The sequence below is a fragment of the Carettochelys insculpta genome, chromosome 2 (genome assembly GCF_033958435.1).
Source record: "Carettochelys insculpta isolate YL-2023 chromosome 2, ASM3395843v1, whole genome shotgun sequence".
Lineage (NCBI taxonomy): Eukaryota > Metazoa > Chordata > Testudines > Carettochelyidae > Carettochelys > Carettochelys insculpta.
In genome coordinates, this window is record NC_134138.1 from 207,301,948 (window position 1) to 207,327,264 (window position 25,317).

The 25,317-nt window shown below is 43.2% G+C and overlaps 1 protein-coding gene across 7 annotated transcripts in view; it reads left to right on the forward strand.

Moving 5' to 3' along the window:
- Nucleotides 1–25,317, forward strand: part of THRB (thyroid hormone receptor beta) — a 300,896-nt gene that overhangs the window by 104,288 nt on the left and 171,291 nt on the right. For 2 of the 7 annotated variants that reach the window (XM_074984450.1, XM_074984451.1), the window contains one exon: nucleotides 9,471–9,530. The exons of 4 other annotated variants lie outside the window; for them this stretch is intronic. The gene's annotated coding sequence lies outside the window, so the exon portion shown is untranslated. Of the gene's footprint in view, nucleotides 1–9,470; nucleotides 9,531–10,258; nucleotides 10,276–25,317 lie in introns of those variants that run through there. One more of the 7 variants, XM_074984453.1, reaches the window with a different exon arrangement.

The following is a 25,317-nucleotide window of genomic DNA, read 5'->3' on the forward strand; positions in this document are numbered from 1 at the left end:
AAGCACAGCTGCTTCAACCCGCATGTACTTTTAGTGAGTGTGCAGCTTACTAGGAGGCAAAGATAATTCAAAACAGGGCCATGCTTGAACAGTAGATGTCAAAATACATTTTCTTAGCATGGCTGGATAGCATATTTCTACAAAATACATAGGTAGCCAATAGTAATAGTTCCCCTCCCAACTGGTTGTGAGAAGTACCAGTGTTTTAGCTTGTCATTTGAAGTAAGAGTTAATTAACAGTTATGCATCAATGCGCAGCTTTAAAGTAAAGTCTGTTTCTCTGTGTCTAGAGGTGGTTGGAAGGAGGCTTGGGTACCATCAGAGCATGGATGTTTTTTCTTGGCAAGGATACAAAAAAAAAATGGGAAGCAAGAAAGGAAAAAGAGTAGAAAAGGTAAAGAAAATCACAAGACAATAATGCAAACTCTGGTCCACATGTCCTCATTTTATTGGGCTTGGTTTCACAGTAAGTCAAATTGGAGAGTTCTTGTCAAGAAATAAACATGAAGTATCACACCACAAATATTGCTCAAATTACATTAAAACATTCTCTTTTTTTCTAACTCTTCAATTATTTTGGGAATGCCAGCACCCCAGGGTGGTCATCTATTCTCTCATTTAGGCTATGTCTACACTAGTCATAGCAGTCAATGGCTGATACACAATTTTAGCTGCGCCAATTGCATAGCTAAAATCGACTTTTCAGCCATCAACTTCCGTGTCCGTCTTCACTGCAGAAGGTCGATGGGAGCACTCCACCTGTTGGCCTTCCTTAATCCTTGCCGCTCACAATGAGTTATGGGGTTGATGTTGACCCCGGAAAGTACCGTTTCGCACATGCACAAAATGGCACCCCAGAAGATTGACCCTGAGCTGGTTGATCATCTGAGGTAATGTAAGTGTAGCCTAAGTTCTACTTGTTTGTGAGAGTCTTTCCTTTGACTACAATTGGCTTTTGGTCAGGTTATCAGGTAGGCCCATATAGACAGTTACACACACATGCTGATTTCTTAGCAAGGTTGCAGTTGTACTTCTCAGTTCTAGGAATTTTTCCCAGAACACGTTTTGAGGAGCTGCTGGTCCTTCCCATGTGCAAATACAAACAAATTGCTGTCCTAAGCAGACAGCCTTTTTATAGCTATGTCTCTGCTGGCTGTACTTCCTTCCCTTCCAACTGGTAAGTAATCTTAGTTCCTGTTTTCTTACTCTTTAATACTTCTGAGGGTGCCAGAGTTTCACGAACTTGAGTGCCTTCAGTGAATTGCATGGAGGTGGTTTACTGTCTCAAGTCCTTATGGCCACACTAGGAGCCTCCTGTCAACCCTTTGTATTTTATTCATAACCATTTGCAGAAACCATTCAATGCACATAAACCCAAGCCAAGATTTGGCTGACAAAATTTGTTTGTTACAGATGTAGGATGCTAACATTCTTTATTTAGTAGAACTCGAGAGAGTAGTTCTTTTTAAAGGTATAGAGCAATGTGGTAAAAAAATTTAAATAAATAGTTTGGGCTACTGTTTTTTGCTTGTGACTGTGGACAATTGATTCAGTAGAAATCTGGCAACTCTTTTTGCTAATTTCTAAGTTACTACCTGCAAAAAAACCAAACCAAAACAAAGCAAACCCCCCACAAAAGAAAATTCCTAGGTTTTGGGGTTTTCATGTCTGAGTAGCCCCTGGAATGGAATTATTCTTAAAGCTGCATCTCCCAAGCAAAATCTGAAATGGCATCCTGTCTAGGGTTGATAACAATTTGTGTTTATTATTTGGGCTGTTGTCTAAGTCAAATCTACTGACTAGATCTAAGCAGCATGTGCCTTATTCTCATTTTGTGAAATTCTTTTCTTGGAAGTTAATTTAAAAAAAAAAAATTCTACCCTCTTCTAGAACTAGAACATGCATTTGTTTAGTACTCACTGGTAAAACTAGTAAAGGTAAAAACATAAACTTGCAGAGAAAAATAATCTAATGAATACCCGTCTGTTAAACCTGTGTATGTATCATCAGAGGTAACGTATTTTCAGGCCTAAACTGAAGTGACACAAAAATCAGGGGGAAAAAACCCTCAGAAATCTTTGACCCTTAGTACAGGAAGCAGAACTGAAGCTGTGTGAAATGTCACTGGTCCCTGATTAAAGCACACATTGCGATTTGTTTATACAGTAACCCCCTGACTTTACGTGTAGGTCGTGTGCCTGAGTCAGAATGGGTCCCTTGTCCTGGCTGCACCTGGCTCCCTGTTCCCATCAGTGGCAGGGAGAAGAGAGCCCGATGCAGCACCACCGATCGGTTTCCCTCCAGGTGCTCACCACTCACAGGAGCCAGGAAACTGACCAGCGCAGTGGTAGTCAGTGCAACTGGTGGGGAGCTGGGAGCCAAGCTGCTGCCTCGTCCCCAACTCCCCACCACTCGCTGGAGCCAGAAAACTGACCAGGGGGGTGGACTGGTGCAGTGGTGTGGACCGGTGTGGTGACACAGCTGCTCTCTGGCTTCCGCCAGCTGGGGAGCCTGGGGAAAGGACTGGCATGGTGGCCAGGGGCTGGAGTCTGAAGGCAGAGCACTGCACCGCCTGGCCAACTCCACATGCTGATTTCAGCTTGCATTAATTCAAGTAACGTAAATCAAAATCACATAAATCAGGGGTTTACTCTATGGTAAATTGAGAGAGAACTGGTTTTGTTTGCACTTATTTTGCCAAATCCACGCCTTGTCTCCTGCCCCAGACATATGAAGCTGCAGGAACCCTTTTGTTTGCAAATTGTAGAGTAGAATAATACACTGCATCTTAAAGCTAAAGAAACAGGTAAGTGAGATCAACCAGGAAAATAGAAAAGTGTTGAACCACTTGTGAATACCTGAGATAGAGGAGTAATCCTATTTAATCCTTTGATGCCAGGAGCCAGTAATTAACCATGATACAGAACTACTTTATCTCTTAAGTCCTTAGGGATCGAAAAGGCATTTCCAGTCATGAACTCTGTAGCTGAAAATGAAAGTTATGGAAACTACCCAGAAGGAAGAGTTAATGGCTGGAGCTCCACAGTGCTGGCAGCAAAAGATTAATGAAAATGGCAAGAAGCATTCCACACCCTAGGCAACCAATACCACTCCTACCAGAATGGGAAAGTGGCAAGCTGTGCTTGGTGACATCCAGTTTATGGGTCTAGATTTGTAGTTCTGTTGTTCTAATTGCATTGAGAATTAGTCACATCCACAAGACTGAAAGGTTAAACTAATGAATAAATTATGAAGCACTTCAAGATATTTAAGTATTTCTAAATGTAGTTATTCCCAACCATTTGAAACTCAAACTACATCCTACTGATCTTTTATTCTTAAGTAACATTCTGAAACTGCCAGTTCAGACTGCCATAATATCATGCTCCCCTTGTAAATCTGTTTATATTGCTTTAGATCCTCTTGATGTTTTTCCACTTTCTCTAGTATGTCAGTGGAATATGTTCTAACTAAAAATGGTTCTAACTTTTTAAAAAGCTCTATGGGTGTATCTACACTAGGAACTAAATTCAAAGTTAACTTCTAAGTTAGGCACTCAGAAGTAGCCTGCAGAGAGTCTACACACGTTTCCCTTACTTCTAAGGGAGCCCTTAGTCTAAGTCTAAGGTGCCTAAGTCTAAGGTGCGGGAAGTCCTCATCAGAGACATGCTGTTCTCAGACAATGCTGCTGTAGTGTCTCACACAGAAGACCAGCTTCAAAAACTGCTGGATCAGTTCTCCAATGTGTTCAAGGACTTGGGGCTTACCATCAGCCTAAAGAAGATAAATGTACTCGGTCAGGATGTTGCTGAATCCCCATCAATCAGCATTGACAACTATACGTTAGAGGTCGTCCACGAGTTCGTTTACCTTGGGTCCACCATCACTGACACCCTGTCGTTGGACACTGAGCTAAATAGGAGGATTGGAAAAGCAGCCACAACTCTGTCCAGACTCAGCAAGAGAGCGTGGAATAACAACAAGCTGTACACTCACACCAAAATGCACGTCTACAGAGCCTGCATCCTCAGCACCCTTCTTTATGGCAGCAAGACTTGGACCCTGTATGCCCGCCAGGAAAAGAGGCTGAACGTCTTCCACTTGCTCTGCCTCAGGCGCATCCTTGGAATATCATGGAAGGACAGAGTGACCAACACCGCCGTCCTCGAGCAAGCTGGAATCCCAACCATGCACACCCTCCTCAGGCAGCGTCGGCTGCGCTGGCTTGGCCACGTCCACAGGATGAATGATGGAAGGATTCCAAAAGACATCCTGTATGGTGAGCTAGCCTCTGGCAAAAGACCTCCCGGACGCCCCCAGTTGCGCTACAAAGATGTCTGCAAGAGAGACCTCAGAGAGGTAGACATCGAGCTGGACAACTGGGAAGAACTAGCAGACGACCGCAGCAGATGGAGGCAGGGGTTACACAAGGGCCTTCAGAAGGGCGAGATGAGGATCAGACAGCTAGCAGAGGAGAAGCGAGCGCAGAGAAAGCACACTAAGGACTTGCGAGACACCCACCACATCTGCAAGAGATGCAGCAAGGACTGTGACTCTCGTGTGGGTCTTCATAGTCACAGTAGATGCTGTAAATGAAGTCCTCAATTGAAACTCTAAAGGGTGCGATCCATAGTCTATGCAGACTGAAGGATGCCTACTACTACTACTATTAAGGGAGCCCTGCTTTGAAGTCCTTATTCCATTCCTGGGAGTGGAGTAGTGAGCTCCTTCAAAGTTTAACTTAGAAGTAAGGTGTGTGTGTGTGTGTGTGTGTGCGTGCGCTCAACTTCGAAGTCTGATACTTTTGAAGCTTACTTCGAAGTAAGCAACTTTGAAGTTATGTTTGTAGTGTAGAAATGGCCTATGTGGTATAACAGGGTATTTAAATAGTAACAGAGAGTAAGCCGTGCTAGTCTATACACTATCCAAAACAAAAAGCAGTCAAGTAGCACTTTAAAGACTAGCAAAATAGTTTATTAGGTGAGCTTTCGTGGGACAGACCCACTTCTTCAGACCATAGCCAGACCAGAACAGACTCAATATTATAGGCACAGAGAACCAAAAACAGTAAGCAAGGAGGACAAATCAGAAAAAGATAATCAAGGTGAGCAAATCAGAGAGTGGAGGGGTGTGGGGGGAAGATCAAGAATTAGATTGAGCCAAGTATGCAGACGAGCCCCTATAGTGACTCAGAAAGTTCCCATCACGATTTAAACCATGTGTTAATGTGCCGAATTTGAATATAAAAGTCAGCTCGTCCACTTCTCTCTCTAAAACGGAGCGATAATTTCTCTTCAGTAACACACATACCTTGAGGTCATTGACAGAATGCCCCATTCCATTAAAATGTTGACTAACTGGTTTGTGGATCTGGAGTGTTTTGATGTCTGTTTTGTGCCCGTTGACCCTTTGTCTAAGGGAGTTAGAAGTCTGTCCAATATACAAAGCATCTGGGCATTGCTGGCACGTGATGGCATATACGATGTTAGTAGAGGAGCATGAGAAAGTGCCTGTGATTCTGTGAGTAACCTGGTTAGGTCCAGTGATGGTATTTCCAGAGAAGATATGTGGACAAAGCTGGCAGCGGGCTTTGTTGCAGGGAAAGGTTCCAGGACTGGTGTTCCTGGGGTATAGGTTGTGGCTGTTAGTAAGGATCCTCATGAGGTTGAGAGGTTGTCTGCAGGAGCGAACAGGCATGTCACCCAGGGCCTTCTGGAGTGTAGCATCCTGATTAAGAATAGGTTGTAGGTCTTCAATAATTCATTGCAGTGGTCTGAGTTGGGGGCTGTAGGTGATGACCACTGGTGTTCTGTTCCTGGCTTTTTTGGGCCGATCTTGGAGTAGCTGGTCTCTGGGTATGCGTCTGGCCCTCTCGATTTGTTCTTTTACTTCTCCTGGTGGGTAATTCAGGTTTATGAATCTTTGGTAAAGTTCTTGTAGCTTTTGTTCTCTGTCAGTTGGATCAGAGCAAATGCAATTGTACCTAAGAGCTTGACTGTAAACAATGGATCTAGTCACGTGTGCAGGATGGAAACTAGAAGGGTGTAGATAAGTATAGCGATCAGTAGGTTTTCGGTACAGTGTGGTACTGATCAGGCCATCCTTGATTAGTACTGTAGTGTCCAGGAAATGTATCTCTTTACCAAATATTCATAAACCTGAATTACCCACCAGGAGAAGTAAAAGAACAAATCGAGAGGGCCAGACGCATACCCAGAGACCAGCTACTCCAAGATCGGCCCAAAAAAGCCAGGAACAGAACACCAGTGGTCATCACCTACAGCCCCCAGCTCAGACCACTGCAATGAATTATTAAAGACTTACAACCTATTCTTAAGCAGGATGCTACACTCCAGAAGGCCCTGGGTGACATGCCTGTTCGCTCCTGCAGACAACCTCTCAACCTCATGAGGATCCTTACTAACAGCCACAGCCTATACCCCAGGAACACCAGTCCTGGAACCTTTCCCTGCAACAAAGCCCGCTGCCAGCTTTGTCCACATATCTTCTCTGGAAATACCATCACTGGACCTAACCAGGTTACTCACAGAATCACAGGCACTTTCTCATGCTTCTCTACTAACATCGTATATGCCATCATGTGCCAGCAATGCCCAGATGCTTTGTATATTGGACAGACTTCTAACTCCCTTAGACAAAGGGTCAACGGGCACAAAACAGACATCAAAACACTCCAGATCCACAAACCAGTTAGTCAACATTTTAATGGAATGGGGCATTCTGTCAATGACCTCAAGGTATGTGTGTTACTGAAGAGAAATTATTGCTCCGTTTTAGAGGGAGAAGTGGATGAGCTGACTTTTATATTCAAATTCGGCACATTAACACATGGTTTAAATCGTGATGGGAACTTTCTGAGTCACTATAGGGGCTCGTCTGCATACTTGGCTCAATCTAATTCTTGATCTCCCCCCGCCACCCCTCCACTCTCTGATTTGCTCACCTTGATTATCTTTTTCTGATTTGTCCTCCTTGCTTACTATTTTTGGTTCTCTGTGCCTATAATATTGAGTCTGTTCTGGTCTGGCTATGGTCTGAAGAAGTGGGTCTGTCCCACGAAAGCTTACCTAATAAACTATTTTGCTAGTCTTTAAAGTGCTACTTGACTGCTTTTTGTTTGGATAGGGTATTTAAATGTTATGATCAGTTGTGATCCAGGAAAAAAAAAAGGAAAATGATATGCAAATGAGCATATAACTGTCTAGAAAAGGGGTCGTTTGGTGTGTTCATTTGGTGAAGTTTAATTATTCAGAATAGGTGAAGCTAGATTTGTTTGCAAGATAGAAAACAAAGTGGAAAGAAGCTGTTCAGTCCAACCAATTATTTTATAGCAAATAGAGGGATTTTTACAAATTACTTATAGACAGCCTGACTGGTTCCTGGATTGAAAGAAAATCCAATAAACAGAAACTGTTTGAAGTTTTAGGGTGTTTTTGCATCCTTAGCAATACCCGTTCATATAAGCACATAGGGCTGCACAGATATGACTGAAGCAGTTGATCTTTAGGCTGTACTTACGATTCCAAAATTTCTGGGTTTAGCAACTATTGAACTTAGCTGTGACCAAATCAAATTAATGCGCAGTTAGGTAGAACCTGACTGGTGTCCTGACAAGAGTAACAAAAAAGGTAAATTAAATCCATTACGTTACGTCGTTCCCTTGGTGCATAAGGGAGAAACTAGTCTCTTCTATTCCTCTGTGTCATTTGCTGTTGCTTTCTTTTGTTTTAGAGCAGTGATGGGCAACCTATGGCCTGTTCCTCCTGCAGCCTGTGGACCCCCTGTCTGCTTGTCTCTTCCACACCCCTCTTTTACACCCTGAAACTGGAGCCCTGCATTTCCTACTCCTTTCCTCGCTCCCTCACCACGCTTCAGATGTGCTGTGAATCCACTGATTTGCGCTGGTCCACACACCTCTCCCTCCCTCCCACAGCTGGAACAACCTGCTGCGGTTTAGGGACAATCAGAGCATAGGGTTGCATCCGTCACCATCTTGTCTAATAGCCATTGATGGACCTACCTTCCAATAATTTTTCTAATTCTTCACTGAACCAAGTTATATTTTTGACCTTCATCACATCCCCTGTCAATGAATTCCATGGGATCACTGTGTGAAGAAATACTTCCTTTGGTTTCTTTTAAACCTGCTGTCTATTAATTTCATCAGCTGACCTGTACTTCTCATGTTATGTGAAAGGATAAATAACAATTTTGCATTCACTTTCTGCCTGATGCATTCAGTGTAATTAAACTAGATACCCCCTCCTCTTCTGCTGCAGGACTTTGTACTTGCATTGTTTTTACTCTTGCTGAGGTTTGGGTTTTTTGGGGGCATGGGGTGTTATTGGCCTTAATTTAGAGTACATGTGTTATGTGTATTAGATTCTCTTTCATGCTCCTTCCCAAATCACTCCTCCACCCTCACAGCAGTCCATAGATTTCTTTAGGGGACCTGCCCTTCTAGCAGTTGGTTACAATCCATTGGCCTTTTCCCCGTGTTGAACTTCTGTTGAAACCAAACTCTACTTACCTTGGTAGCTCACTCTGTCTTGAGCTCTCTCTCTCTTTCTCTCTCTCTCTCTCCCCTTCCCCCCCCCCAAGAGCTTACTGTACTGAAGAGCTTATTGCCTACCCAGGCTTATAACAGTGTTTACTACTAATCAGTGGAGCTGACAGCCTCTGTGAGCTCCTGGTCAACATGGGGCCGTGGGTGGTGGGATGGACAGAAGACTGTGTGTTCCCAGAAAGGGTGGAGCTGAGGGTGGACGGGGTGGGCCCAAGGACAGAAGTGTAACCGAAAGGATCAGTAGGGTTGAGGAAAGTTTTGAGGACAGATTGAAAACTATATTAGCATGTTTCATCTCAGAGCATGGGGGACTAAGGCACCGGTAGCAGTTTAAACTCCCAGGGCGGAGATGGATTATGGATGATGTGTTGAAGTGCAAGTGATTTTAAATTGAAAACAACATGAGAAATCTGCATGAATGTCAGGAAGACATGCTGTTGAGATGTATTAGTCTGCTGATGTCTCCCCCAATGATAGCAGTGGCATAATCTTCCAAGAAAGGTGGTAGAAGCCCCATTTCTTGGGACATTTAAAATCTGACTGAGCAAAATGCTAGACAGTATACTTATTCTGGCATTCAGTCCCATGGTTAAAAATGACTGACTGACCAGGGAGGATTAATAACAATGAAAGTTTTCCTTGGATTTTGCTACCATAAATCATGTGCAAACTGTATGTTTAGTTATTGAATTCTAGCTGTACTTCACTTTAGAGGAGATACAGGGATGTGAAAAAGGCTGCCAAAGGCACATTGAAGTTGGATACCTAACTCCTGTTGAAAGTTCATAAGAATTACTCACTTGATTTCCATTTGTTCCTCTGAAAATTTCCCATTAATAATAAAATGGAGTTCCTAAATGCTCATTTTTATGTAAATTTCCAGGTCGCTCTTACAGTTCATGCCCTGCTTTACAGAAGCTCTGCTGAATTCTACATTTTGGAGGTAAACCAAACAATATGGGACAACTTGTCTGTGAGCTAATTATTTAAAATATTGATCTATTTTAGATATAAGACAAATTAAGTCTCTGACAGTGGTCAGAAATTGACCTGCGTTCATAAATTTTAAAGTGATATTTTTGGAGCTAACGTACAATTCTGACCTTTTTGTATCCCAAGTCTCTTCAGGCTAGTTCATGGGTGTTCACAAGTGCTTTGTGTGCTATTCATATTTTACACCCGGCTCATTCCATAGACCATAAAATCCTGGTGGTACTTATTTAAAAAAAAATCTAATGAGTGTACTTTAGATTCTTTATTCCAACTGTTTTATCCAGTTTTATAATTTGCTTAGAACAGCTGAGTGACTACTTTCGGCATTTTACTTTGCAAAAGGATTAAAAAGATTGAAGCAATATCCTCAGCTGTTATAAGATGTTGCAGTTTCGCAGAAGTCACGAGAACACCATTGGCTGCCCCAGACCCTTTGTGGACTGTTTGTTGGTGCTGTTGTGCTATATTGTATTTCTGCAGGAAATATTAATATTTTCCTTGTCTGTATGTCTTTCATGTTTTCCATCAGACAAACACGTAAGATCTATTTTTTTCCTATTTCACATGCATCCAGAGGTATGTCTCAGTACACAAGATCTTAGTACAGAATGAAGATGATTTAAAATGGCATTTTGGAGCTTCTGGAGTGAAGAGCTGGCATCAAATCCCTTCTACTACTGCATGTTTCGTTTTATGTAAGAGTCTATTTTGCATGTAAGGTCCAGTGAAATAACATTATCAAACTTCCTATCACATATAGTACCTAATCTATGGGTCTCTTCTTCCTTTCATTCAGGGGTGCGGACACGATCCTTCTTTTGTTCTAAATATCCAAAAAGTTGTTCGCTTATTTTGTTTTTAAATGGTTGAGTATGTTAAATGTCTGTTCATTATGATGGGCAGTGATCACTTTACTACAGTATTAAAATCAGCTATGTACACCAATTGGCCTGTTGGAGCAGCACTATGCTTCTACCTGGATTTATAAAAAAATTAATTCAGAAACATTATTTATTCCCAAACATTAGCTATGTTAAAAAATAGTTCACACAGAAAATGTATTTCAGTACAGATCAGGTGAAACCCCACAGTAAATTACACTTTATTTACAAAAATTCTACACCTTTCAAGAAGCCACATGTTAACACACCTGGAAATCAGTGGTTGAGGGATAAGGGGAAATCTAGCCAGTTCTCCTTTGCCATATTTTGAGCCCTTCATCATTCAGTATCACCCCACCTGCACAGATCCACTCAATTTTCATAGAATCATAGAACAATAGAGCTGTAAGAGACCTAAAAAAGCCATAAAGTCCACCCCTCTGCTCTGGGCAGGACCAGACCCATCAGATCAGCACAGCCAGGGCTTTGTCGAGGCAAGACTTAAACACCTCCAGGGATGGAGGCTCCACTACTTCCCTGGGTAGACCATTCCAATGCTTCACCACCCTCCTAGTGAAAAAGTTTTTCCTAATGTTCAACCTGGACCTTCCCAACCGCAACTTGAGATCATTGTTCCGTGTTCTGCCATTCGTGACCACTGTGAACAGCCTCTCTCCAGCCTCTTTGCAACCCCGCTTCAGTAAGTTGAAGGCTGTTATCAAGTCCCCCCCTCAGTCTTCTCTTCTGCAGACTAAACAGACCCAATTCCCTCATCCTTTCTTCATAGGTCGTATGCTCCAGCCCCCTAATTATTTTGGTCGCCCTCTGCTGGACCCTGTCCAGTGTGTCCACATCCTTCCTATAATTGGGGGTCCAGAACTGGACACAGTACTCCAGATGCGGCCTCACCAGAGCCGAATAAAGAGGAATAATCACTTCCCTGGATCTACTGGCAACATTCCTCTTGATGTAACCTAATATGCCATTAGCCTTCTTGGCTACAATGGCACACTGTTGACTCATGTCCAGCTTCTCGTCCACTACAACTCCCAGGTCCTTTTCTGCAGAACTACTACTGAGCCAGTCGGACCACAGCCTGTAACAATGCTTGGGATTCTTCCAGCCCAAGTGCAGGACTCTGCACCAGTCCTTATTGAACCTCATCAGATTTCTTGCAGCCCAGTCTTCCAATTTGTCTAAGTCACTCTGGACCCTATCCTTACCCTCCAGTGTATCTACCTCTCCCCCAGCTTAGTGTCATCCGCAGACTTGCTGAGGGTACAATCCAACCCCTCATCTAGGTCATCGATAAATATGTTGAACAGAACAGGACCCAGAACTGAACCTTGGGGCACTCCACTAGAAACTGACCGCCATCCCAACATCGAGCCATTGATCACTACCTGCTTGGCCTGACCTTCTAGCCAGCTTTCTATCCATCTTACCATCCATTTATCCAACCCACATTCCTTTAACTTGCTGACAAGAATATTGTGATTGTTTGTCTCTGATGTGCTGTTTACTGGGGCTATGTTACTGGTTGTTTACGGTTGATGCTATGTAGTTTGTTAAGGGCCTTCTTTCAAATGTGTGAGCAAGTCATAGCTCGCAGCAACATCAGTGATCAGAACCTGTTAAAATCAAAACTTGACTGTTTGGTAAGAGAGACAGTCTCGTGGTACATTCTCATGGCAGCATTCTGTCAGCTGTCTCACAGCATGATGTGTCAGTGAAGCAGAACTTTATGAAGAGAATTCATCCAGGTTTACATAAATGCATTTAAAGCTTTCAAGTTTTGTCTTTTTCGTTCTATTGTACAGTAACTGGCGCATGCAGAGATTTCTTTTATAGTGAACAATTTTCCATATGTTAGGGTTATTGGGGATGGGCCCTTTCAGGCTGCGCCTACACTAGCAAGTTCTTTCAAAAAAAGCAAGCCGTTTTCAAAAGCACCTTTGGAGCGTCTACATGCAAAATGCGCTCTTTCGATCTGAAATCGAAAGAACACAGCACTTTTTCTGACGGCCCTCCTCCTTTCCCAGATGAGGAAGAGCAACTTTTTCCAAACGATTGTTTTGGAAATAAGTGCTTGTAGATGCTCCATGGTCCTCATAGTGCTGGATTTTTTTAATCCTTGGCCTGTTCTTTCAAAAGGCTGTATGGATGCTCTCTGTTGAAAGAGTGGATTGGTCTTTCAATCTGCTTTTTTGTGTGTGGATGCAATCTTTTGAAGTAAGTTTTCTCAGAAGATCACTTCCATAAGAACTTCTTTCAAAGAATCACTATAGTGTAGACACAGCCTAACATAGAAAATGGGGTTCTATAATTTCCTGTAAAATTGTTATTTTAATCTAGTCATATTTAATCTAGTCATAATCTAGTCATGTTATTTTAATCTAGTCAGATTTTTAGGGAGTGAAAATGTTAGGTCTCCCATCAACTGCAAAAGCAAGTTATCTGTCAGAAAATTTGCAGCTCACTCTTGTTTTCAATAAAACCCAGGTTTACTCTGTATAACTGAAAGAGATTAGAAAAAAATGTAGCTTTCGGAATTTTGTCTCTTGTTTCACTTTTTGAATTTCCCATCCATGTCTAGTATACTGCCAGTTTCATTGTCTTTTATTTCTGCTTAGTTGCCCTTTCTGAATCATGATCTAGCATGACTACATCACTGTCATGGGAGAAGCCTGTACAGACTTTCTCTCCTACCACCCCTTCTCCGCTCCCCAATATCTAAGGATTAAGTTGAAACTGAAATTAAAGTGGCACACATTGGCTGTTTCTATACATGCCACTTTCCTCTGAAAGTGGCATGCTAATAAACAGCCTGAAATGTGCTAATGAGGCACGGATGCAAATTCCTGGTGCCTCATTAGCATAAGGTCATATGATTTGGAGTCCAGAAAACTTTCTTCCGGACTCCAAAACAACATCTAGAAGTGCAGCCCCCGGGGGGTCTTCTGGAAGGAAGTCCTTCTTCCGGAGATCCCTTCTTCCTGAAAATTTTTGGGAAGAAGGGGCCTCCGGAAGGAGGACTTCCTTCCGGAAGACCCCTGGGGGCTGCGCTTCTGCAAGTTGTTTTGGAGTCCAGAAGAACATCTTCCGGACTCCAAATCACATGACTTTATGCTAATGAGGTGCTGGAAATTTGCATCCACACCTCATTAGCATATATCAGGCTGTTTATTAGCATGCCACTTTTGTAGGAAAGTGGCATGTATAGAAACAGCCATTTTGTGCACATAGAGAAGGAAGGGCCATGTTTGGCATTGTTCTTGGCTCTGTCCTCTGTCCTGTCCTGGAAAGATTCATATAAATGTCAGCAGGACCGCAGAAAAACCCCAATACTTTTTTTTTAAAAAGGAATTTTTAAAATTTTGTATTTTACATTGCTTACATAAGAAATATCCTATAAGAAATTTGAATGTTTAAAATACCAAGTTTTGTATAACTCAGGTTAACAGTATCCCTTTAACGTTGGGTGAGCTGTGAGAACTGAATAAAGTGACCTTTATGATCTCAGATCATAGAATCATAGGGCTGGGAGGGACATCAAGAGGTCATCTAGTCCAGCCCCCTGCTTCAAGAAGCATCAACTCCCACTAAGTCATCCCAGCCAGAACCTTGTCAAGCCAAGACTTAAAAATCTTAAGGGATGGAAAATCCACCTCTTCTCTAGGCAACACATTCCAATGCTTCACCACCCTCCTGGTGAAGTAGTTTTTCCTAATATCTAACCTGCACCTCTCCCTCTTCATCTTCGGACCATTACTCCTTGTTCTGCCATCTGACACCACAGTTTCTCACCCCCCTCATTAGAGCTCACCTTCAGGAAGTTGAAGGCTGCTATTAAATCACCCCTAAGTCTTCTCTTCTGTAAACTACACAAGCCCAAATCCCTCAGCCTATCCTCATAGGTCTTGTGCTCCAGCCCCCTAATCATTTTTGTTGCCCTCCACTGAACCTGCTCTAGTACATCCACATCCTTTTTATACTGTGGGGCCCAAAACTAGACACAATATTCCAGATGTGGCCTCACGAGTGCCGAGTAGAGGGGAACAACTACTTCACTAGATCTGCTCAAAATGTTCCTCCTAATGCACCCTAGTATCCGTTAGCCTTCTTGGCTACAAGGGCACACTGTTTACTCATATCCAGCCTTTCATCCACCATAACCCCTACGCCCCTTTCCACTATACTGCTGCTTAGCCAGTCGATCCCCAGCCTATAACAATGCTTGGGATTCTTCTGCCCCAGGTGCAGGACTCTACACTTCTCCTTGTTGAACCGCATCAGATTTCTTTTGGCCCAGTCCTCCAATTTATCCAGGTCACTCTGGATTCTTTCTCTACCCTCCAACGTATCTATCTCTCCACCTAGTTTTGTGTCATCTGCAAACTTGCTGAGGGTGCAATCCAGTCCCTCATCCAGGTCATTAATAAATTCCGGCCCCAGAGCCAGGCCTTGTGGCACTCCATTTGAAACTGACCACCAGCCAGATATTTTGAGCCATTGATCACTACCCATTGGGCCGGACCATCAAGCCAGCTTTCTATCCATCTTATAGTCCCAGGATCCAATCCATATTTCCTTAACTTATGGGCAAGAATGTTGTGGGAGACTGTTATCAAAAACTTTGCGGAAGTGAAGGTATATCACACCCACTGACTTCCCCATGTCCACAGAGCCTGTTACTTTGTCATAGAAACTAATTGCATTGGTCAGGAAGGACTTGCCCCTGGTCAATCCATGTTGGCTACTTTTGATCACTTTCCCCTCTTCCAAGTACTCCAGAATGGATTCCTTGAGGATCCCCTCCATTAATTCCCCAGGAATTGAGGTAAGCCTGACCAGTCTGTAGTTCTCTGGGTTGTCCTTCTTTCCTTTTTTAAAGATGGGCACTATGTTTGTCTTTTTCCAGTCATCCGGGATCTCTTCCAATCTCCAAGAGTCTTCAGAGATAAAGGCCAAAATTCAGCAATGGCATCTTCAAATTCCCTCAGTACCCTTTGGTGCATTAAATCCATACCCATAGATTTGTGTACATCTGGTTTTTCTAGATGGCTCAGAACTTGTTCCTTCCCTGCAGATGGCTGCCCTCCACCTTCCCATGCTGCATTGTCTAGGACCGTCGTGTGGGAGTTGACTTTGTCCATGAAGACTGATAGAAGATAAATATATTTTTGATTCCACCACTAGACAATTTCACTTCTGACAAAAGTTACTAAAAGGCACCATTTTTTCAGACGAAAAAAATCAAGTAGTAACACATCACCCCATTTCCCCCCACTCCATTGATCAGCATCCCATTCAGAGTCACTGTCTTGCTATTGAGGGCTCTCTGTGAGATCGGCACTTATTCCATAACCATGACTTCCCCAAACAACTGTTACACTGGCAAACAATACAGTTAATAAAGGAGGCAGGGGAACTCTTGAGTGAAGGAGACAGAACTTTCTCAGGAACTAATCTTTAGACTATGGAACTTGCTTGTGCAGAGGGAAAAATGATGATTGACCTCAACACTTTTAAAAGTTACACTGTAGTTCAAACAGGAATTAATTTATGGAAGTTGTATGACGTATCTATTATGCAGGAGCAAGTTAGATAATCAGAGTGGTGCAGTCTAACATATGAAACTATGAACCACTTGCAGATTTAAATACAAAATTCATTTGAATAAATTCTTTGGACACATTCATGCATGTCAACATATGAAAATATCCCTATAAATTAATCGGTCTGTTTCTTTTACTGGCTGAATTCAGAAAAGGACAGATTATTTTTATTTCTGTTTTTAAGTACATTGAAGTTGCACAGATAGTACCGTAATGAAACAATATGTATACATGGATGGATGAATATAGAAAATAAATCTGCATTTATAGCTAAACCATTTGGGGAACATGAGGAGACACAAAGCATCAGGAAACTTTTCCAAAAAGTAAATGACAGGATCATTTTGAAAACAAAGGAGTTTTAAAACTCGTGGCTTGATTTCACCTCCAGAAAATGTTTCCAAAAATTCTACAGTGGGTTGAAGTGTGGCATTGTGAAATTCCAGATATTTGTGGAATGTTACAGTGGAGTTGAAAAGTCAGGCTTGACGTTGGAAACAAACTTCATCTTTGACAATGAATCTATATCAATTAGTAAATGTGTATCTATTTGATACTTTTCTAACTCAGACAGCTCTAAAACTAATAGTATTGACGTGGTTGTTAAGCTTTTTTTATTCACTGGGCACACTGCAGCTCATCATTCCGTGTGCAATGTTTTGAGTGATTGGCTAAATTAATGGGTATTTTGTGCTTTAGATATGATTGAATTTAAATATGAGGGGGATAAAAGTGGTGGCTTCTCATCAATGTCTTGGTTTTGTATATTTCTGTATATAACACTCAGTTGAACAAGTACCATACTGATCAGTATGGGATCCTGCCTGCCACCTTTTTCCAAGTGAACATGTAACATCACTAAGGTCCATAGAGAAGGGATCCACTCATCACTAGATGAAGCTCATGGAGTTTTTCAGATGTTTAAAAGACAAAGGCTGCGCCTACTCTAGCAAGTTCTTTCGAAAGATTTTTCAAAAGAAGAGGGCTCTTTCGAAAGAGCTACACACAAAAAGCAATTTTGTGAAAGTAAACTGAAAGAACTCGTCTTTCCTTTTGGAAGTGCCCTTCCACTCCCGATTCAGGAAGAACACCTTCCTTCAGAAGCTTCTTTTGGAAGAAAAGGTGTGCAGATGCTCTGCAGGCCCTTCTTTTGAAAGAGCAGTCCTCATGCCACCTGATTTGTTGATCCTTGGCCTGTTCTTTCGAAAGAGTGGGGGCTGTGTGGACACTGTCTTTCGAAAGAGCAGATAACTGGTTTTATATGCTTTTTTGTGAGTGGACACACTTCTTTGCCAGAAATTATTTCAGAAGAGGTCTTCTGGAAGGGATTCTTTTGAAAGATCTCTGTAGTGTAGATGTAACTGAAGAGTCAAGCCTCCTTACTGTATTTGTCACTGATACTTTTTTTTTCCCTTTGTAATTTCTCCCCTTTTAGTTTTATGGATGATTGCCCCTAGAATATTTTCTTTCTCTGCTGCTGGCAGCTAGGGAGCCATTTTTAAATCCTGTTTACTTTTTAAGTTGTCCTTGAATCAGATGCTAAAAACAGAATTTTCCTTTCATCATTTGAGAAATATTGCAGGCCTGAAACCTTTCCTGTCCAGGACATTGAAACAAAGTTAATCATCAGCATAAAATATGATCATATTTCACCCCAACTTCATCCATTCTTTTGTTTTCCTCCCAGAAATTCTTGAATTGGTTTCAACATTTGATTTTTTTTCTCAATCCGGTCACACTGTTGGCCACGTTGATGTAGCTGTTGTTTGGTATCCATCTCATACCTTGTGGTTCTAGTTTTGGATGGCCTACTAGAGTGAACATTTTGGTAAAATGGTGGAAACCTGAAACTTTGTTTTGATATTCCACAAATGGAACTGAAAATTCTGAAATAAGAACCACAAAATATGAAATGGATACTAAAAAACTGCTACATAAGCATGGCTGAGATTGTAACAAGATGCAGAAGTTAACACACTAACTGTAGTGTACTCCTGAAGATAATCTTACACTGGGGATAGGGAGTCCATTATCTCCTCACAATAGCAGCAGAAGACTCCTATCATCTTGGGAGTAGCAAGAATGGCAGCAGAGGATGCCTCTCCTCCTTGGAGAGGCAGACGTGACAACAGGGAAGACCGTCCCAGTACTTATTTATGCCAGTGATCAGTATGTATTTACATCGGTGGTTTACAATATGTTGTCCATGGACTCTCAGGGGTCTAAGCAATATGCAAGAGATTGTTACCATAGAACTGTGGTTTTCAGCCGGTGGCCTACAGACCCCTGGAGTCTGCATGGTATGCCTAAGATTTCCAAAGGGGTCGGCACCCCCATTTGAAATTTTGTAGGGGTTTGAAAATTAAAAAAGATGGAAAACCACTGACCTAAATGAATGGGTTGAGTCAAGCCCTCAAGAGCAGCAGGACTTGAAATTAACAACCCATTCAGATTCAAGAGTCAGTTAGTTCCCTCTGCTGAGAGCTTTCATTTGGGGCTGTTTATAGATTGGGGCAGACCTCATTGTATTGTCTGCCTTTGGGTAATGTGTTCGAGGTTTTCTTCACAATCATGGGGAATAGTGTATTTTTTAAAATGAAAGATGGGATTCAACTATACCGATCATGTAATTTCAGTAGCTAGGGTTTCAGGCATGGAACTATATATATAGTGTCTTGTCCTGAACAGTAGTAATCACCTGCCATCCTGTGTGCAGATATCTTCTTCTCTTTGCTGATATTTTCTCTGGCCTGATTCTTAAATGCTGTATTCTTAATGGACTAACACTTGCTCAAACCACTGTGGGATTTTCACAGTCTAGAGGCCCAAAGCACAAGCTTAGGTGGCGGTGGAATATGCCTGTTTGTGATACATCCATGCATAGGCAAGAGGCTTTGCCTTCTCTGGCTGCAGTCAAATGAGGGATCAGTAGCTAGTAGCTGGTCAGCACCTGGCTCTTCCCCAGCTGGTAAGATACTGGAATTCCTTCCTCTTGGCTGTTACCTCTGGAGGTCACGAGAGTAGTTGAGCATTAGGCCAAATTAGAGAATCCCAGACTGAGTAGCTCTTTTGTTTTCTGGCTGTCAGATTTTCCCAAATACTGAAAAATGCCTCCTGACCTGCACTGCTGCCCTCGATGAGGAAGTGGGGGCTATAAATTCGATTGAAACTATTTGGCTGCCAGCAGAGGCAGAGCACCAGCAGTACAGCTGTGCAGTGGGGTGAGCTAGCAGACAGAGATGCACCAGATTTTCTCCACCCTTTCACAGTACCGCAAAACCCTTTTTCCTCAGTGCAGGTCCTGAGCACAGAATGTCAGAGCCTACAGGTTCAAAAAACGTGACTCAGACCTCCCAAATCATGAGGTTTCTCTTTTTTATAGCTTTATTGTAGTTTCATCTGCCTTCTGTTTTTTGAACACTCCCCTGCCAGTCCCCCCACCCCACACACACACAAGTATACAACAAAATTAGCTTCACCAGTTTGCCCGAATTCATTAAGGTGATTTGGGCCTCTCTTCTAAGAGCTCTTGTCCTGATATCTGCTGGCCCACCTTCCTAGCAATTAATTCTCCCCTAGCCCCCACTAGTTCTGCTCCCCAGCTTCTCCTCTGCCCTTCCCTCAGCTCTTTTGCTCTTCACACCTGTCTTCATGACCTTCCCAGGCTGGGCATTGCAGGGAGGGTGGTGGGAGGCAGAAGGGTAGAGGAACCATCCCATTGCTCCCAGGAGGGGCAGCGGGAGGATGGAGTTAAGCTGCTTGGCTCTTTCTGCTCCATTCCTTCCCTCCCTTGTAACAATGTTGTAAGCTCCTGAGGGGAGAAGGAGAGACCACTGCCTATTTCCAGGAGCTTTGGTTGGCTGCTCTTCCCTCCTCCTGCCTCTCCCTTCCCTGAGTCACTTGACTCAACTGGGGTCATTGGGATGGATGGCTATGTTCACTGTGGGCCCAATGCAAGGAAGACTTCTGCAAAGGAGTCGAGGGCTCAAAGAGTGGCAGGGGGTATTTTGTTTGGGCATTCTACAGTAAGCTCGGGGGTCTGTGGGATGCAGAGGGCTCATACTTTCACCATCCTCTCTTCTCTCACTGTAGCACAGCTTGCTGCTACTGCTCCCAGGTTGATCCTTTGTCACTACAGATGATAACTCTTGTACCTGAACTGTGGAGCCAAAGAGACTAGCAGGAACAAGTTCTATAGCTGCATTTAAATGGTTCATATGTAACCACCAACAGGTGAAGCCAAGCCTGGGTGAACTTAGTAAACTTCTACAGCATGAGCTAAAAGACAGGTATCTGTCAGCTAAGCTGTAGAGGAGACTCATTCTTTCTCTTTGTAAGTGGTGTAGGCGCCACTACATGGGACAGTGAACCATTCCAGTAGGTGTGTGTGTTACACCTGGGAAAGGCGCAGGGACTGTCGGAACCAGCCAGTTGCTGTAACCATTGTCAAGCTTTCTTCTACTCCTGGTCAGTCTAGTTGGTACGTGTATGCTTAACCCCGTGCAATCCTACAGCTGTAGTACGCAGTGGCTCTTCCACATCCCCAAGTGATGTACCTATGTCAACGTACATTTTTTAGTGTTGATTTAGCCAAAGACACTTTGGCTTTAAGGCTGAAGCAAATATCTAAATGCATCATGGGATGGCAGATGACGAGGCCTATTTTAGTACTCCCGGAAGGCTTTGGAAATTTTTCCCTAATGACATTTGATCATCTATCTTTGTTTACAAGTGCACTAAGACATTCCAGACTCTGTGAGCTTTTCATTAGGTACAAATGAGATTTGCATGGCCTTATTTTTATACAGTGCCTTGGGATACTTACAGTGGAAGGAAGGCTCTTAAAATAGGTATTGTTAATGTGCTGTTCTGACTTCTCATTAAACTGCTTGTCTTTGCTCCTGCCCAGAGGTCAAGTGCAGAGTTCATAGATTGCAGAGGGTAAGATTAAATGAGAGAAAACTGGAAACTGGAACAAAGACATTTAGAATGGAAAAATCTGGCCATGGTAAAGGAAATATCACAGGATGTGTGCAAAGTCTGAGCCAGAAACCAAAACTGCTCCTGAGGGTAGCCAAGGGTCTGGGTGTGCAGGTAGCTTTTCTGCCAACTCTAAGCCCTGTCTCTGTTGCTCCTGCTTCTCCCTTTTGTGAGTTATCTGCTGCTGTCTCAGGAAGATGAACTGTGAAATGGTGTTAGTTTTACCAGTCTAAATTTTGGAAAACATTCATTTCACATCTCTTCTTTGCTTGTTCCTATGTGCATTATAGCTCTAATCTCCCAGTGCTTTCATTTTCAGAGAAATACTTCACTTTATGGTTAGAAGTGTTTGTTTGCCCCTTTCCTTTAATGATATTTCTGGAATGTAATCTAGTGGCTACTGGCCTGTGAGATTTGGAGTCAAAGTCCTGAGGCGCTGCCCCTTTTCTACCACTTACTTTCTACGTGAACTGGGTCAAACTTGCACGTGGTTTGTACTTACTTTGCATGCACAGATACCACAGGTGCACACACAAATCAAGTGTTGGCACATGCACGTGACCACTTAGACACAGCATCCCATTTCTTGTGTGAGCACCTGATGTACACAATTGCTGTGACTGTATGTGCAAACAGACCAGGCACACAAATGCACACATACATTTTTAAGCATGAAGCTGTTAACCTCACTGTGCTGCTTTAGTTTAGCTTCATATAAAAAAGGGGTAATAGCTGTCTGCCTCTCAGGAGAGTTGTGAGAAATGTGGTTTGTAAAGCACTTAGACATTATGTGATGGAAGATGCCACCCAGGGGCAGAGCATTAGCAATTTGTTAACTGAACAGGGTTTGTAATTTGGAAGCAGAATGAAGCTGAATGTCTTTCTGTTGTGTGTTCTTCGTGTTTATTTCTCTGGGCTCCCTGACTTTTGCTTTCTGATATCCCCCCTTCTTATTGTAAATGGAGAATAAATTATGACCAGAGCCTTCCTCATACTCGCGCTAATATTTCCACCAGGGTCACGTATGAGTGACTGCTGCAGGCTATGCAATCCTTCTTCCTCTTCAAAGATGGATGCAATTGCCTGCACAATATCCTTATATTCAGCAGCAAGATCTAGGCAATGGTGTCTGTTCCTGGTGTATCGGAAGCAGCAATGTCAGAAGCTGTAGATGAGTCATAAGACAAACTGATCTAACTTCCATTTATTCTGTTTTGTGCACAGCACTGTTATCTCAGAGATAGAAAACGTGGAGCAGAGGGGGTTCTCTGTGTCTGTACTGCCTGAAATAATGGTTTCCGAATTGGGAGAAGATTCTGTCAGTAGCTTGTTTTGAGGTTCACAAGAGTCCCAGTGAATTGCTGTGGTACAAACATTTTTGTAAAGAAGACTTTAAAATAACAGAAGTGGAAACTAGGACTTGTAGTGTATGTTTTGAAATGTTAGCACAACAGACACACTGCTGAAGTTGTTTGTGTTACAGTTATAAGAAAGGCTACTTTGGAAGCAAAAGCAAGCAGCTATACTAAAAGTCAGGGACCCTGACACTGAAAAGTCTGTCTAGGCTTGCATTGACTGAGATACTTTCAGACTTTCCTCTTCAGGATACCTAGTGCTGCAAAAGTCGGCAGTCCTGGCCAAACAGAGGGAGCTGAGCAAAGTATCATGGATTATAGGATCATAGAAAACTAGAGCTGGAAGGGACCTCAAGAGGTCCCTTTTCTAATCTAAACAAGCCCAATTCTTTCAGTTTTCCCTCATAGCTCATGTTCTCTAGTCTTTGAGTTGGGTTGCATTGATTTGCCACATCCCCCAGGCAACTCTTGTTGGTGGAGTTACCATGATGCTCCAGCAGGAAACCACCTCTCATCATAAGTGATGTAAATCCAAAGGACAGATGACTATGCAATAAATCCTGCCTTTCACCATGGGTAAATTGTACCTCTGATAGTGTGGTCTCTGCTGGGAGTTTGTATCATTCAGGGGTGGAACCCATGGAGGCAAATCAATCTCTCAATACATGTGAATTTGTTGAAAATTTTAACGATACTTCCATAACATTTTTGCCTTGACCCTTCCATGCCTTGATCCAAACATTGCATTGAAAATATTGCTACTTTTTCTCCTGCTTGACATATAGAAAGTGTTTACAATTAATTCACTATTCCTTCTTCAGATACTCCTTTTATAAGGGCTTTGTTATGGTACCTCAATGACTTCATGATGATACTGTACTGTGATGTACCAAGGAGTTGAGTTGGAAATCCTGGGTGCAGCTTCTAATTTATGGGATCTAATCCAGCTATCTTCCTCTTGAATGGCATCAGTGGAAATGGAATCAGATAATTGGTTAGCACATATTGCTTGCAAGAAGCAGATGATCTTTGACAAAAAAAGTACTGAACAGCAATAGAAGGACACTAAGCCAGAGGCAAGTGGTGATGACCAGTTCCCAATTTTCTAGGCAGGAAGTTACATGCAACCGTTGGTACTTTAGAGACCCTAGGAAATGGACTCAAGATCCTCTGTCGTGCTGCTGAATATAAACAGTGCTTAATTTGTGCTGGGACTGAGCCTTGGCACCTCTAGGTTTGGCAGTGCATAGCCCCGGCACCTCAAAGTCTGCTGCATCTGTTATGAATGTAAAAAAAAATTCTCGAGGCCCAGCATCTCTTCATTGCAAATTAAGCCTTGAATATAAGTATATTTTGCTGCTAATCCCATCAGACTTTGACAAAAAAGAAGGGTTCATAAGAGTATCCACAAAGCTTGGGAACACTTCCTCTTTTCCCACATTTACCTACATTGACCTCCTGGATATTTCTGCACCTAAGTTTAACCATAGAGAAAAGGGTCTGGTGTAATTTGTATGAGGCTGGGGGAAGCCTTTGCTGGATGTCACCTGATTTAAAAACTAAATGAGGTTTTACTTCCAGTGCATAATCCGTGGTAACTTTGCTGTACACTCAGTATTTTGAAGAGATTATTTTATCATCCCTTTTCATTTTGCACGTCTTAGGGAAGGGATCAATTTCACTGTCACTTGGACAATTAAAGCTCTCACCATGAATAAAATTTTGGTGTTACTGTAGTCCCTGGAAGTTCTGCTATTGAGTTCAGGGGAGTCAGGATTTCGTTCTGAGGCTATGCCTAGACTATAGGGTTTTGTTGACAAAACAGACATCCCCCTCACTCACCCTCAGGCCCAGAGCCCTATGACATTGCCACCACAACTCCTCCCTTCGCCACCTCCACCCCCCGACCCCTGCTCAGTAAAGAGGGATACAGGCATGATGAACAACTAACTATTTTACTTAACCAAAGAAAAACATGTTGAAAAGATCCAGGGTAATTACAAGCTATTTACAATGAAGCGAAGCACATACATCTTTGAAATATGGGTGGGGGTGGGGGTGGGGGGGCGTGGGACAGGGATTGGAGAGCATCAGAACTTGCATGGAGGTTTGGGACGAGGCGCTTGGGGGGAGAGGGTGGGGGGCCGCAAACCTGAGGGGGAGTGAGACTGAGCTGTGTCGGCCTTGGAATCCCCTCCTGTGCCCTCCCTGTAAGGCTGCCTCTCCCCCAGGCACCTGGGCTCTGCAAGGGTGGGATGGCATGTTCTCCCCAGGGATGGAACTCTCTCCCCACCCCAACCCCACTTGCCAAATGTCCCCCTTAGGTAGGACCCACACCTCTGCCCCCTGTGCAGGGACTGCAGCCGGAGATTGCCTTACCGCCATGAGGAGGGCCCCAATGGTGGACTTCTGCACGCCAAACTGGTTGCCCATCAAGCAGTAGGTGTCAGGGATGGTGAGTTTCTAGAGCGCAATCGCAGCCTGCTTCTCCACAAGGAGGGTGGGCTGCAGCTGGGTGTCCTCCTCTGGAGGGTAGGGGCAAGCCAGGCACAGAGTTCCAGGAAAGGGACCTTCTGCAAGTGAAAGTTCTGGAGACACTGCTGGTCGTCCCACTGACCCATGACCGGCCAATCCCACTAGTCCGAACCGGTGCAGTGCTCCCAGATCTGCCTGTGCACCTCATGAGGGAGGTGGGTGCAGGTGTGAGTCTGGCAGCAACAGCACAGTCCTTGAAGGTTGTGTCGGCCTTACCCTCCATGAGAAGGAGTGCAGCGGCCGTCAGGAGGTGCAACGGTGCTGAAGCGCATCTGTGTGTGGCCAGCATAAGCCCAGGAGCTGCTCTGACACCAAGTCTCACTGGAAAGAGTTGTGCCTCCCAGAAAGAGTGGAAGCTCTGTTCTAGC